Raw genomic sequence first — 15,120 nt, forward strand, 5'->3', positions numbered from 1 at the left:
CACCTTGATGTGCCTCAGTTTCTTCGCCGCCATCCCGGGAGAGTGACACGTGCTGGACCTCTGCGCGGGGCTGCGGGGCAGCGGGGACTGCGGGGACTGCCCGCACTGCCAGCAGCCTGTGCGTGCGCTCTCTGAGGCCGGCACTTCACTTTGCGCGCCGCAGGGAAGCACGTTGGTGTGATCCCCGAGCCCTGAGAGAAGGGTGGAGGGAGACCGGAGCTCTAAAATTAGTCCAGCGCCGCAGGCCCGGCGCCGGGAGCGCCCTCCAGCTCTGCGTGCCTCCCCCACAACCACCCACCTCTCCCCGCCCGCCCGCCCCCTCTCCCGTGCGCCGCGCTCGCTCAGACATCGCCAGCCAGCCGGGACGCAGGAGCTTCTCTCCCCCTCGCCCCTTTCTCTCGCGGTTTGGGAGGAGGAGACAGCGAGAGGGGGAGAGGAGAGAGAGAGAGAGGGGGGCTCGCTGCGCGTCGGCGGCGGCTGTGATGGGGAGCTGGGAGCAGCGAGGCGGCGAGCAGTAGCGGCGGCGGCAGCTCGGAGCCAGCCCGAGAGTAGGCGCTCCTCCCGGCAGGCTGCGCTGTGATCGGGGCTGCACATTGGAATCCCGCGCCCCCTTCCCCCTCCGTCCGCTGCTGTTCTCCTCCTCCCGGCTACCCTCCTCCGTCTGCGTGCCGGCAGCCGGTATCCAGAGCGCGGAGCACCCAGAGCCTCCGCTTGGGGCTCCGGTGCCGGCGAGCGCGCGGGGAGCTCGGCGGCGGCAGCGGAGCGGCGGCGGAGTGGCCAGCTCGCCCCGGGCTGGAGCGCCGCCGGGAGAGAGAGGAAGACCACGGGGGAAGCGCCTGCAGGAGCCGTGGATCGCCGGCGGAGGCAAGGGTGCGTGGGGTTTATAATGTGATTTTGGGGGGGCTGCCCTTTGCACCGGCTGGAGCGCGCTACCGAACCAACCACGGGCGCCAAAGGGCTGCGAGGTGGGCTCGGGGAGGCGAGAGCCGGCGGAACGCGTGGGGGAAACTTTTCACCTTGCAAAGTTCGCGTCTCGGCGTGGCTCCGAGAAGGGGAGAAAGAGGTTCTGTCCTGCGGGGGTAGCCGGGAGGGAGGTTGGCACGGAGAGTTGGCCAAGTTTGGGACGGAGGACTTGCTTAGGGAGGAAGCCAGAGGGGCTTGCGGGTCGGTGCACTGCTCCCCGCCCCCTCCAGGTCCGGGCCGCCGGGGCAGGTGGATGAGCGGGTCCAGGCGGCGGGCCTGCCGGTAGCCCGTGCCGGTCAGGTGCAGGAGGGCTGTTCTGATGTGGATGGATGCACTGGAAGGGCACGAGTTTGGGTGGTAGCTTGGCCAGCGTCGGACGGAGCAGGGAGCCCAGATGCCTTTAACCACCAGGGAGGGGAAGGAGTTCCCGGGCTGTGGGTCGGCTGGCGCCACGCTCCATTCCGGCTTGCGGGTTCGGGAGCCGGGTGAGATGGACCGATGTGCAGGGGATCTCGAACTGGAGCGACAGCCTTTTATTATTATTATTTTTAATTATTTTATTTTTTAAAGCACTGGCTGGAAGAGGGACCTTTCCTGCTCTCTGGGCAGGGACTGGGAAACCGAGTGCCCCGGAAGAGTGCATGATTTTTGGCGGGCGAGGGGGAAGGTTGCTTCTCTTTGACAAGGAAGGAAGCTGAGCGGGCCTGCCTGTCCTAGGGGTGCATGCACTGCAGCCATCTTTGGGTCGGGGGGCTGGGGACGAGAGGGCGTGCCAGCTCCGCACTCGGAACCCCCTGCACAGGAGCTTCTGGGTGGACGCCTTCGCCCGGACCAGGGTTAGTGCGGGGCCGAGGTGGGGGTCTGCGGGGCCCGGGGAGGAGGCGGCCGTCGCGGCCGGGACCCGGCGGGGTGCGCTGCGGGCGGTGCGCGCGGGCTCCCGCCAGTGGGGGGCGCTGAGCTAAAGTGCATCTGGTCCCCGGCCGGCCGGCGCGAGGCGGCGAGCTCGGGTATTTTTAGCAGCAGCGCTGTGGGCTGTATTCCTTCCTCCCCGGTTCCGCTGACTTTTGCCGCCGCGTGTACTTTCAGAGATGGCTAGCCATGGATCAGCATCGGGCTTTGCGGAAAACAACTTGACTGTCCACTTTCCTCTTCCCGGCTTTCTCGGGCTGGCGTGGGCTTGGAGCGGGGATGTGGCGGGAGTCTGGCTGTGAGCTAAGGGGGCCTCTGGGGTAGCCTCCTAGGAAAGGGTGGCGCTCCCGGGGGTTGTGCGTGTGTGTGGGGTGGCGGTGGTGTCAGCCTCCTGCAGCTGCAGCTAACTCCTGGTCATCGTATGGGCACACCGGGCAGTGGAAGCGGTCCCTGGAAGAATGGGAGGCTGGAGGGAGGATGCAGAGGTAGCCATGGGGCATGAGGGGGATGGAGGGGAGAGGAGAAGAGAGGCGCCTGCATCCAGGAGCGTGGGCGGTCGGTGGCGGAGCTGGAGGCTTCTGGCTGACTCCCCGGCGCTTGGCTGGAGCTCCCTTTCGCCCTCTGAGTCTCCGCTCCTAGTTTGGGCGAACCTGCTGCAGCCCAGGCGGCCACGCTACTGTGGGGGGGGGAAGGGTCTTTCCTCCTCCTCCTCTCTTCTCCCTCCCCCACCCCCCTTTTCTGTCCGCCCCAGACTCCAGCGCGTTTGTTTTCCAAGTTGGAACCCACTTCCATTTACAAGTGTCAGACAGACCCGCGCAAACCTCCCCCCCTCGCGCGGGCTGCAGCCAGATGGGAGGGGAGGGGGGGGGGGAGGGTTGTCTGGCCGGTGCTTAGGGCTGTGCAATGCGTCTAGGGGGCTTGTCCAGCTTGGGTTCACGCTTAAAAAAAATACACAAACAAAATACAAGGAAATCCACCCCTCCCCCTCCCCCCAGCCACTTGTATTCCACCGCTTTGAGCCTCCTGGATGGATGTATTAATTTTCTGGCCCCACTGCTTGGTTGGAGGCCCTGGGAGGAAGGGGGCGGGGGAGGAGCAGGGTGGATTTGTGCTCCTGGCTTTGTCGCTAGGATTAGATGGTCTGATTGTATCTGGGGTCCAGCTAAAATAGATGCAGAGGGACTGGGAGCCAACCCCAAAGACTGCAGACCACGTTGCCTTCCTATTCAGAAGGCACGTCCAAGGTGGTGAAAAGGAGGAGCCTGCCATCTAGGAATTGAGGACTGAGGTGCCCCCACGTTTCATGATCTATCCTGTACTTCGCTTCCACTACGAGGCACTGAAGTTCTCTTAGCGTGTATCAAATGCCTGAACGATGTTTTGGACTGTGACTTGATTTGAATCTGACAAGGAAACGAAGGAAGGGGATAGAGAGGAAGAGGGAAAAGCCATGGGGAAATGGGAATTCTGCAGAATCCTGGAAAATGCACAAAGCCAACTGCTCCTGCTTTTTTTTTTTTTTTTTTTTTTTTTTTTTTTTTTTTAGTTTTTTATTCCTAAATTGGGGCCCTGGAGCAGTGAGAGACTAAAGAACAGTCAAGAAAACCAGGGCGTCAAGAGACAAAGACAAAAAAAAATGCATAATAATTTTAGCGCTTTGATGTGCTTTTTTTTTTCTCCTCTAGTAGGATTGGAGTGGGGGAAGGGTTTTTAACATTTTACTAGGAGAAAAGTTGTCTCTTGGAAAGAAAACCAATGCCAACATTTAACAGTGCATCCCAGTTGCTGCCCTTTTGGAACTTGGACAAGAAAGGGTGCTGAGGCCGGTTTCTATGCCCTGCGTGCTGGGGTGAAAAAGTTCCCAGAACTGTCCAGTTATAATGTCTTCATATCTGAACCGCACAGAGAAGCCCACATGAAAGGCAGCTGGCTCGGAGATCAGACACCGGTCAGCTGCCGGGCTGGCTCCATCTCTTGTAGCTGCGGGATTTTCACAGCCAGTGTTTGTTGCCCAGTAGCCTGGCTATCAAACTCCCACCCCACTCCACCCTTCAGCTTTTTTTTTCCCCCCCCTCCCAAATTTTTATTTATTTTGGTTCCTGGCACAGTCATTTTGGGGGATGTTTAAAAAAATAGTCAGGACCCAGTGTGTCTCTTAACTAGCAATTACAGTTGTGCTGAGCTACTCAAAAGTGAAATGAGTAGCAGTAAACAGTGTGTGCCCGCTGACCTGTAGGCGATACGGCTATTTTGCCAGCTCACAGCGTTCCGCAGACAGCAGCTCTTCCACATAAGAACATTTTGATGTGTCAGGTTATGTTATCCTTGCTTTCTTCACTCGCTGCAGAGTGACCTGCTCTAATCTGGCTGATGAATTATGTCAAACAGAAAGGAGTAGGCAATTACCAGAGAGGAGGATGTTTTGTTATTACCAGCTGGTCTGAGGAGTGCTCCCTATGGCTGTAGTGTGCTGTTTTTGTTTTTGTTTTTTTTTTTGTTTGTTTTTTTAAATGCAGGTGCTTTTTGTCTTTTTTTTTTTAATATATATATTTTATTGATTTTTTACAGAGGGATAGAGAATTAGAAACATCAATGAGAGAGAATCATGGATCAGCTGCCTCTTGCACACCCCTTACTGGGGATATGCCTGCAATCAAGGTACATGCCCTTGACCTGAATCGAACCCAGGACCTTTCAGTCCACAGGCCTACGCTCTATCCACTGAGCCAAACCAGTTTCGGTGCTGTAGTGTGCTGTTTTAATCGTTCCTACTGCAACTAGGAGGAAGGGGCTTTACCTTACTGTTTGTGCAGTTGGTGTGCCGCATTCCATGCTACCTACCCTACTGTCCAGTGGCTGGTGGGTTGGATTATTCCTTTGGGGAAAGAGGCAAAGGATAATATTGGGGATGTTTGTTCATTTTTTTTATCTCCTCCCTCCACCCCCCCTTATGGGCCATTCCTAGGTTTTCCCTTCTGCAGGAACATTGAGTGGGGATCATCTGATGGGCTCAGGTGGGCAAGTTCCTGTCCATTGATTGCTGAGGAAGGGCTGCTGGTGAACAGTTGTCTTTGCTGATGGGGACACACACCAAGGAGAAAGGAAAATTTAAGAGGGGGGGGGGGTCTCTAACAGACCCAGAGGAAAGGAAGCATCTCCTGACCCATTTCTTCTGCAAACAAGGCAGCCCTGACTTCACAGATATCCATATTCTTAAAAAACTGAAGGAAGAAACACAACTCCTCTGTATATTGCTTTGCTTATTTTATTGATAAAATTTTCTGAAATACTTTTCAGACTCTGATTGTTGACTCTGTCATCATGAACATTTCTCTACCCACTAGGGAGGGTTGGGTCTATGTTTTATAGTCTGTCCTTTTGAGAACAACCATAGTGCCTAAGGCCCGATAGCCACAAAATAAATACTGGCTGTTTAGGTGACTTCCTCTGGGAAGACCCTGAGGATAAATATCTTTTCTGTGTTTTGGTTTATTTGTTTCTACAGTTTTTCTCAGACTTAGGATTTTTCTGTCAATTGAAGAGTATCTTTTTTTTTTTTTTTTTTAAATAAGCTTTATTCCTTTTTTGTTTACAAGTTCCTTTCTAAAAGTGATTCTAAGAAAGCTTGCCTTCCCTTAAAGAAAAAATAAAATAAGATAACCATTCAGCTAATGCCACCGATTGAATTTGTTGAGAACCTATTTGGCACTTGTCTGGTCTACCAGCACAGGTTATCAGTTATGTGTAACGCTGACACATGACCCATTCTAGAAGTCTGAAGTGGCATGGCACTCCCAGGTTAGTCTTAGTTTTAGCCTGTCCTAGGATTGAGGTATTTTGTTTAAAGCAGAAGAGATGACAATTGGGGAATGAATTTACTGGCATGATGATGTTCAGAGAAAAATAGAGACCAGTTTGTAAAACGTAATGATCAAGCTCTTCATATCATCAGATATGTTTCTTCCTTTACTGGTTAGGTATGTAAGAGTGTGGAGGCCCAGGTGGGGTTATGGGGAGGGTCATGTGACTCATCTTCCTTAGACATTGCTTTATGAGACCATTCCCTGGCCTGGACAGAATGCTGTGCAGGACTCCTTGAGCAGATTTTAGTATTTCACTTTTCTGATCTCCAGGACTGTGGATGATAACCTCTATTTAATAAAGGAAATTTATGTAATTATAATAACTCTTGCCCTTGTATGACTTACATTTATCCCTTTGTTTTTATTCTGTAAGGTCACACAGAGTTTAAAGGCACTTTTTTTTTCTTAAAAAAAAAGCTTTACTTTTATATTTCCTTAGATTTCTTTGTTTCTTTTCTTTTTTAAAAAAATATATATATATTTTATTGATTTTTTACAGAGAGGAAGAGAGAGGGATAGAGAGTTAGAAACAGATGAGAGAGAATCATCAATTAGCTGCCTCTTGCACACCCCCTATTGGGGATGTGCTCGCAACCAAGGTACATGCCCTTGACCTGAATCGAACCTGGGACCTTTCAGTCCACAGGCCAATGCTCTATCTACTGAGCCAAACCAGTTTTGGCTTCTCTGTTTCTTTTTATCTTTTTACAAGATTCATTTCTTTTAAATTTATTTTAGTAATGTTTACTGAACCTTGCAGTAAACCATTGGGCAGGATTCGCATAAATCCTTTGTAAAAGTAAAATCTGTTCTTTGTTTCTGTTTGTGGGGAAGATGGGAGATGTCAGTGTGTGCGAACTAGAAATCAGCACATGGCCATATTTGTTAAGTGACAAAAGGGTTTCACTGAACAGGGTCCTAGAGGCAGGGGGAGAGATACTATGAGCTGAATCTAAACTTTTAGGAGGAGTATAAAGTAAATAGAATCCATTGTCATAATTCTTAGTGAAACCCTAATGTGGGCAAACACCATAAAACTAATTTTTTCATTTCTGTAGGACAGGGCTTCTTTTTGGAAGAACGTACTCATGGAACAGGCCGCATGGGTTGTTGGAATGTTAGTCCATATTTTGGGAAGACACCAGAATTTATTCAGGCCCTTTTCTCCATGATCCCTTGGGGGGGGGGTTCCTCCAACTTCAAAGAGGGCATTTCGGTATTTTAAATGTGTGTGTGTCTGCGTGACCCCACTTCCTCCCAAGCATAGTACACACACTGTGGCATCCTGGTGGTTACATCACTAATTCTGGGTTTTATAGATAACGGTTGGTAGTAAGGAAAAAGTATCAGTTCACATAAGCTGCATTTTAGGGAGTCATCTGTTTTTGCTGTTTTCATAGAATGTAATAGGTTGTCTGTTGACACTACCTATTATTCTTCAACAGTTAGCTCCATGGGGCTTCTCACACTACGTAAAGCTCTCAAACGTGGTCCTAAAGCAGGAGTTCTCCTCCTTGACTGCACTTTAGAATCACCTAAATGCTTTAAAAATATAAGAAAATACACACACACACACACACACACACACACACAGGAAACATAGATCAACTACCTCCTGCACGCCCCCTGCTGGGGATATGCCCACAACCAAAGTACATGCCCTTGACCAGAATCGAACCTGGGACCCTTGAGTCTGCAGGCTCACGCTCTATCCACTAAACCAAACTGGGTAGGGGCACCCAAATGCTTTTAAAACAACTGATGCACAAGTTCTGATGTATCAGAATCTCTGGGGGTGGGACTCAGGCATCAGCATTTTTTAAAGCCTTGCTGATTTTATTGGTGTAAGGAACACTGCTGCAAAGATCAGTGCATCAGACCTTCATTGCTGTCTAAAGCTCCAAGACCTCAGGGAATCTGAGTGGAAATCAAGAACGTGTACATCAAGTTTGTCAAACTCAAAGGCTAACAGGTGCCAGATAAACAAGGTTTAAGTTTATGTGGGCCACAATAAAACACACAAAAGCTTCAATCTTCATAGAAACGTAAGTTTATTTCAAAAGAGACGTGCTGAATACCAAGGGCAGAAATACATAAATAATCGTTAACATAAAATAATAGAACATTTTAATACAAATGAACATTTTTTCTTGAACATTAACCAGAATCTGAATAACTGCACAAATTAATAAGCGAGATGCAAATAAACCCATTTTTTCTTGTTCTCTGAAAGCTAAATATTTCCTCTTGTGCACACCAAACAAGTAAGTCTAACACTAATGACTTGGCAATCGGCTGCTAAAATATTCGCTGCCGGTATTAGTGAAGAGAAATGGTATGCCTGCTGGAAAGACGGTAAGGGAAATGAATGCAAACTAATTATAGTAATCAGTCATTAGCGAACATCGTAGTGCGTTATTAATAATTATGTATAACAGGATGTTGTAAAAATTAAGTTACAGAATTTTTATTAAAACGTTTCTTACATACTATTATATTGGCTAGGCCACAAATATATTCCTGTAGGGGGTGGGCCATGAGTTTGACATGCTTGCTCTACATGCTCTTCTCCTGCTGGGAATGGAACGCCTGGGACTCTGTACTGTGTTGAGGTTGTGCTGGACTGACCCCGAAGCAGGTGTCTAGGAGGCTTCCTGGGTTCCTCCCTCCCGCATTGTTTGGTTCTCAGTAGTGGTTTACATTCCTTCTGTTGCCTCATGTGGACCTGTCCTCAGTTTCAGACTACTTTCCCTTAGTTCCTCTCCAGATCGTAGTCGGAGCATGGTCCAGGAGCTGGTCAATGAGATTTGGAAAATTTCTGACATCTCCAGGAATGCCTCCTCTTTTCACATTGGACTCCTGGTCTGCAGTCTATTTGATATGAAATTCTGAATTAAGGGAGTCAGTTCAGAGTAATTCATCAATACTTGCTCAGTTCTCTCTTCATTGGAAGTGATTAGAGGAGCTGCGTTGTGCCTAAAAGAATGCTTCATGTCCTGAGGGAGCTTACAGTGCAGTTGTGGCCACGAAGGTGTGCACGTCAGGAAAAATGCACAGCACTGTTGAATGTTGGAGGTGGAAGGAACCTACTACGTTTGGCAGGCATGCTCCTGGCAGGTGCTAGGAAGAAACTTCGTTCCTTCAGAGTGAGGTACTTGGCATATTCGGAGTTCCCCGTTTTCCTGGGTTGGAGGCATAATTATAAACCTCAGAGTTCTCTTTGGCACAGAAAACTCTTGAGGTATTCTGTCCTTTAGGAATTCAGCATTCAGGTCTGTTGCCTGCATTTTAACATTTAAAAACAGCAGTCAAGTAAATGACATGCTTAGTAACACTAGCTTCCAGAATGTGGGTGGGAAGGCTAGAATCTGGACATGCTACCTTGGCTTGCTGATACGTGTACTGTGCAGAGCAGTTACAAACAATATTTCAGTTATTTTCATTTCTATTTTTAATCGTTAGAGATAAGCCCGGCCGTTGAAGGAGAAGCAGATATGAAAGGTTAACTGGAGGTGTAGTTGTAACTTCAGGACTTCAACTAAATTAAGTCCCAAACAATGTGAAAAAAATTATACCCTTTTCAGTACCATGGAAGGTTAAAAACTGAGCATGCTGGAGCAGCTCTCATATTTCACATTTTAAAGTAAACCCCAAGTTATTAATGCTTCTAAATATCATTGAATGGTATTTAAACATTTGTAAACATCTGAAATTATGCCAGATAATACATATTCAATCTAGTGACAAATGTGCTTAATGACATTATTAATGTCATGTTTTTTTTTTCTTTCTATTGGATAAACTCTGTGTGTGTGTGTGTGTGTGTGTGTGTGTGTGTGTGTGTGTATGTATGTTCTTCAAAGGTAGAATGAGGGTATATCTTGTGACGAGGTGGGTATCTGATCTTTTACGAAACTCAGAGCATTTATTACAAATGGCATTTTGTCAATTTTAAAAGAAGTGTAAGTATGTGATTAATATTAGTGCATGTGAAGTCTGTTTTTAAGGCTTGGTTTGCAATTCTTTGTTAGGCTCTAGGTTAGGGGTGTCGAACTCAATCAGAGAAGGGGCCAAAATCTAAAATCCAGCCTAAATCGCGGGCCGAATGGTTTACTGAACAGTCATAAACTGTCATTGTGATGGAAACGCAGCGGAGTGCAGTGATGACAGCGTGGTGCGGGCCACATTGCAAGGCCTGGCGGGACGGATTTGGCCCACGGGCCTTGAGTTTGACACATGTGCTCTAGGTAATGGCTGAATGATGGCAGTTGATGCTGTGATTGGTTGAGCAGTGTGTGGTGTGACTCATATGGCAAGGTCCCATTGCCAGGTTACAGTTCCATCAGATGGGTCTGGCTGCAGAGAGCCTCACTATAAAGAACTGTGCACATGGAGCCTGGCAGGTGTGGGCCAATGGTTGGAGCATTGGCCCGTGCATCAAAGGATTGCAGGTTCGATTCCTGGTCAGGGTCAGGTACCTGGGTTGCAGGCTCATCTCCACATATTTGGGGCACATGCTGGAGGCAACCAATTGATGAGTCTCTCACTTGGATGTTTCTCGTTCCCTCCCTCAATTCTTTTTCCCCTCTCTCCCCTCCACTTGCTCTAAAAATCATGGAAAAAAGATCCTATTCTGAGGATTAACAAAACAAAAATAAGAAATACACACATCAAAGTGGGCCAGATGCAGATGACTTGACATTGTTGGAGTTATGGAGAAATTGGGGTATGAATCTTACCCACATTTCCAAAAAAAGTTTCATAATAACAATTTTAACCGCATGAGTAAAAATTCAGATGTGTATAGCAATATCTCTTGAGAATTTGGTACCTAACTGTAAAGGAATTTCAGAATGAAAAAATATGCCTGGGATTGAATATAACTAAGAAATGTTGAAGTCTAGTGTGTACATATTCAGATACTGTATTAAATGGTTTAATTAGTGAACCAGGATTTGGATTTATTGATGGAGGGTCTCTTTCTCATGGCATATTTCACTTATTAAAAGCTTATAATGTCTTGGATCTTTATAACTGTTGGAACTTGACTGCTTACCACTTTGAGCTTCATGACTTCAGTGATTTGTTCTTTTTTTTTTTTTTTTTTTTTAACTTTGCAACTCATTAGGATGGTGGTACAGCTCCCACTGGACTGAGCACGTGATATTTCTAACATCAGGAAGTGTCACCAAAACATCAGGCAGCTCTTTGACTCCCTGAAAAACAAGGCATGGGGAGTAACACCATTAATTGTGGAATTTTTGCTGTAGCATTTTAAAAGTAATTTGTGAGATTAATGTCCTCTGGAAAACTTTCTATTATATAAAACCTAACAGCAGAGTTTACATTTAAATTCACATTTCTTCTTGTCCTTTTCTGTTTTAGTAGTTGTTTTAATGGTATAAATCCTTCTTCCTCCAGATTGTAGGTGTGGAAAAGTTTGCAATCGGACAGGAGACTTGGAAATTCTCTTTTAAAATCCTTGTTGTGAAATAGATGTCTTTTTTAAAAATACGTTTTTATTCACTTCAGAGAGGAAAGGAAAGGGAGAGAGAGAGAAACATCAAGGATGAGTATCGTCAAAAGGTGCCTCCTGCACACCCCCTCCTGGGAATCGAGCCCACAACCGGGGCATGTGCCCTGACTGGGAATCAAACTGTGACCTCCTGGGTCATAGGTCTGTGCTCAGCCACGGAGCCATGCAGGTCAGGCTAGACATAGGTCTTTTTGAACTGCATTTGATGATTATAAATGCTTGGGAGTGCTGCCATTAGTGTAAAGAAATAGCTTGGAAATGTTGACGAGTGAGGGAGAGAGAAACATGGTTCATGGGTCCTTGATCCTTGAGGATTTGTCACTACCTGTTTTACAGTTTAAATTTTAGCTGTGTCCTCTATTGGCATTGGCTTGAATAGCTGCTTTTATAAGATTTCTTAATTCCTCATCTTCATAGGTATGTCGTCTAATTAGGAGCTGTTTGAAATAATCTAGCATCCCATCTTTCCTATAGACAGGACAGAATCATTCACAGTACAGTCTTGGTGAACTAAGTGCACATTTTATTGTTTGTCTGATGGCCTGTGCTGGATTCTTCAAATCCATGTCCTGGTTGGCAAAAATGTATTGAGTGCTCTTATCTCCTTGGCCTGATTTTGCATGGAGCATATTAGACAAAGGTGCTGTCTGACCCTTCACAAGCTTGCTTTCTCCCTTGAATAATGCTTACTGAGGTAGGCCGAAGGCATGCGTGACCCCAAGTCAGAAAGATGGCACCAGCGACTTTTATTTGAGTTCAAGAGACATCAACTGCTTGGAAGTTCCTACATTAACAATGGGACCACAATGCCTTCCATTTATATTCAGGAGATAACTACCACAAGGAGGAAACTATGCAAGCTACACAACTGATTAGGAACTGAAAGACAAAGACTGACTGTATTGCCAAATCAGTTTCCTAGATCTCTGAATTTTCCAATAATTAGAAAATCTTCTTTTACTTGGGAAGTGTAGATTTCATACGTGGAGTTATTTGCGTTAATCACTTTATTCCCAAATTGCATTCCGCAATGCATACCGCCAGTTTAATCTGTATTCTATATTTTTGTTAAATAGGTAGGATTAATAACATACTTCCTCTCCAAAGAGAGAGAGGGAGTTACAGGTGTTTTATGAGGTTTGCCGCTTTTATATGGCTCATCAGTGCTTGTTATAATAATCAAAGTAAATAAGCCTAGATTGCCTTTTTTACAAATCGATATATATATATTTTTAATGTGAATGTAAATTACATTTTTCAAAGCAAATCCCATTTTAAATGCATTCAGTTTGGAAAGAATCACTATGGAAGCAGATTCTGTAGCACATTCTTTTGTAAAGACTGTTTTGTTTCTCTTTCATTTATCTTTTTTAACTTTAAATTTTTGTATATCAAATTTCTTAGAAAGGTGAGAGTGTGTACATCTGGGAAATGTAATGCTTTGAGAAGCGTGAGAGGAGATGCTAAAGAGAAGACAGAATGGGGCTGCAGTTAGGATGAGAAATGTCCGCCTTATTTATGGAGACCAAGGGGAAATGTAAAGCTGAAGGGTTTGGGGGCAGTAGGTTCAGGCCAGTCCCACTCAGAGTTACTCCTCTGAGGGCAGCAGCTCTTATGTGAATAGACTAAATAAGCTCATCCCATTTCCAGACTTTGGAACATCCAGAGAGGTTTCCCATGATCACTCAGGGTTTCTCACCTGCTGCAGTCCCTCCCAACTCCCACTTTTGCTCTCTTGGATGCCAGTTGGCCCCTTTAGCTCTCCCCACTCTTCCCAACTCCTGCAGTCACTGCTTGGAGCCCTATGCCAGTGGTCGGCAAACTCATCAGTCAACAGAGCCAACTATCAACAGTACAATGATTGAAATTTCTTTTGAGAGCCGAAAACCAACTTCTGCGCGTGGGCCATGAAGTTTCAATCACACTGTACACACGTGGTATTTTGTGAAAGAACCACACTCAAGGGGCCAAAGAGCCGCATGTGGCTCAAGAGCCACAGGTTGCTGACCACCGCATGCCATCCAAAGCTCACCTCCTCTATTTCCCTTTCACATTTCTGCTCTCAGGTCCCCACTACAGTTTATATTACTGTTAGGCCACCTAATACCACCCGCCTTGTAATGGAACCACCTGTGCTGTCTTCCCCCGTTGCACGCCATTACCCCCAGGCCTCATAGCATTCATCTTTGATACCCCACCCTTCTTATTGCTGGGCCTCACCAGTGCCACATTTCAAAAACGAAAGGCCATATTGGTTTGTGTCCAACTTGAAGAGTGTATCATTAGCTTTCACAATGGGACACTGGTGACCATATATTTAAAAATATCCCTGAGGAATTAGGACTGCACTGGGATTCTAGTACTGATGGAATATGGGGTATTTGAGGCCCACGTTTTCTGCATGAAGGGAAGATCCTCCAGACATATGCATCCAGCTTCTTGATAACTCTTCCAGGCCACGCTCTGATACCCGGGCTCTGTCAGAGCTGCCGATCTTTCCTGTGAGCTGGCAGTGAGTGTGAGGAAGACACCAAGGAGGCCTGGTGTAGGTCCTGCCAGAGGAACGGTATGCCTCCTGGTACGTCGCCACGGAGGCTGATATGCACAAGAGCTGGGAGTCATCTCAGTGCTGAATCTTTTCTGTCTCAGGGAAGCTTAGACTGTGCACATACAAACCCTGTGCTGTCACCATTGCTATCCTAAATCACAGTCATTACACCATTCCCGTGTGTACTGTGTCATGGAGGTGCACAGGGGTACTCCTCACCATTGTGGGCCAGAGACTCTTGCTTTAAGAGTCAGTTTTATAGTGTCTGACACGTAGCAAAGTGAATGAAATTACCTGGCAGTTGATAATAGACTAGGTTAAAAATGCAAGGATTGTAAAATTCCAAATATCGTGTGTGTGTGTGTGTGTGTGTGTGTGTGTATTTTCAATTGCACTGCACTAAAGCATTAGTTGAGAGGCAGGCGTGTGTCATCAACATGTAAATGGGTGTGTGACTTGTGACTGGTATATTATAAAACTGTTCAATAACTATTTCTTGAATGAATGGAAGGTGGAAGAGGCTGCGTCTGTCTTTCAGACACTTTGTCATTCTGTGAGCTTAACAAACAAAACCTCATTAATACCGAGTCCATGGGAGCATGAGAAACGTGTAATGCTCTTAATTTCTTATTAAATCATCTGAGTTTATTGAAAATTGGCTTGAAGGTACACTGAACATAATTCATGTTATTGGATTGAGGTGAGCATGGGTACCTGAGTGTTTTTCATACGTAGATAGAATGCACTCGCAGTTCAGTGTTGGAACGGATGGTGGGAAATGTCTTAATTTCTGGAAAGCTTTGCTGAAGAGAGGAGAAGATGAGTTGGACGTTGGAGATCTTTCTCTCATGCGCCTGTGCCTTTTAGGTTTGTGCGATTGTTCCAGGCCTCCATTTATCCCAGGCACGCTTTGTACATGTCTGCAAGCAGATGAGAGAGAGCAAGGGCACGGAGGGGCTGGGGGAGGCAAATGTGAATCCCGTTTGCTCCTTATTAACTCCTGAGGCCTGCTGGGTAGCAGCAGGCATCACCAGACATTTAATTGTGTGCTAGGTAAGGCTGGCACAATTCCAGCACCATGGAGGAGCCAGAATTACACTAATCAGCTGGGAGATACTGCATATATTGATTAGAGTTGGATTTTGTTATGCAAAAAGTTAAAATCCTTCTAAAGAGTGGGCAAGTAATTGAGAGTAATTAAATGGGCAGAGAGTTCCTGCACAGTTTTATAGATGAAAGGGCGCTGGCTCCATGCATTTTTTCCGGCAATGCCAGGGCACTCTGGGAGTGCTGCGTCTAAA

General features: G+C 46.6%; 1 protein-coding gene across 2 annotated transcripts in view; it reads left to right on the forward strand.

The window, feature by feature from the left end:
* The first annotated feature begins 379 nt into the window (after window positions 1-379).
* Window positions 380-15,120, forward strand: part of FAT3 (FAT atypical cadherin 3) — a 636,217-nt gene continuing 621,476 nt past the window's right edge. For both annotated transcript variants that reach the window (XM_045577545.1, XM_045577546.1), the window contains exon 1: window positions 380-870. The gene's annotated coding sequence lies outside the window, so the exon portion shown is untranslated. The remainder of the gene's footprint in view (window positions 871-15,120) is intronic.

Source organism: Pipistrellus kuhlii, unplaced genomic scaffold, assembly GCF_014108245.1.
Source record: "Pipistrellus kuhlii isolate mPipKuh1 unplaced genomic scaffold, mPipKuh1.p scaffold_m20_p_9, whole genome shotgun sequence".
In the NCBI taxonomy this organism is placed as follows: domain Eukaryota; kingdom Metazoa; phylum Chordata; class Mammalia; order Chiroptera; family Vespertilionidae; genus Pipistrellus; species Pipistrellus kuhlii.